This window comes from Phoenix dactylifera, unplaced genomic scaffold, assembly GCF_009389715.1.
Source record: "Phoenix dactylifera cultivar Barhee BC4 unplaced genomic scaffold, palm_55x_up_171113_PBpolish2nd_filt_p 001275F, whole genome shotgun sequence".
In the NCBI taxonomy this organism is placed as follows: domain Eukaryota; kingdom Viridiplantae; phylum Streptophyta; class Magnoliopsida; order Arecales; family Arecaceae; genus Phoenix; species Phoenix dactylifera.
Genome location: NW_024068608.1, coordinates 47,315 through 48,039, shown reverse-complemented (window position 1 = coordinate 48,039; position 725 = coordinate 47,315).

Below are 725 nucleotides of genomic sequence, written 5' to 3'. Positions count from 1 at the left end.
AGTAGGATGTTTGAATTTTTTTATTATTTATATTTCTTCTTCTCTTCTTTTTTTTAGAAAAGTGGTTGGGGTCCACTCGGGTAAGTTGGAAGGGCTTTGTTCTGAATCTAAAATAAAGAAAGTTTGGACACGTGGAGAAAATGGGAGAGGCCTTTGTTTTGCTAAGTTGGGAAGCTTGGTGCACACGGGAAATATGACGTGGACAAAGGAATGGGTAGCTTCATGCACATGTGGGAGAAAGTAGTCCACACATGGAACAGATTGAGACTAGTTCGTGAATGGGATGACTCGACCTGCACACACATTAGACTAAATTAATATAGAAAATTAAACCAAACTTGAATTACCTCTAATAATTTATTCAAATGAAATGAGAGGGGAAACACATTTTCTTTTGTTAATATTTAAAATATGTGCATAACAATAGTAATAAGTGCTATGTAAAATAGATAAATTTGTACATTATTTAGCACTTATCACATAACTAGCAAGACATATCCAGTGTATGGTGGAGAAGGCTTTAGATGTATTTCTTTGCCGATTAATATAACTCAGAGTTAGGCCTTCAACTGATGCAGGTTGATCCTTCCACATATGTTCATTCAGTTCCCTGTGATCTCTTCCTCCATATATTACAACCTCATTAACTAAAATATGTATCTTTCGCCTTGCTAGAACAACCACAATGTGGTTTATTTTGACAATTCCCATTTACACAAACCTCT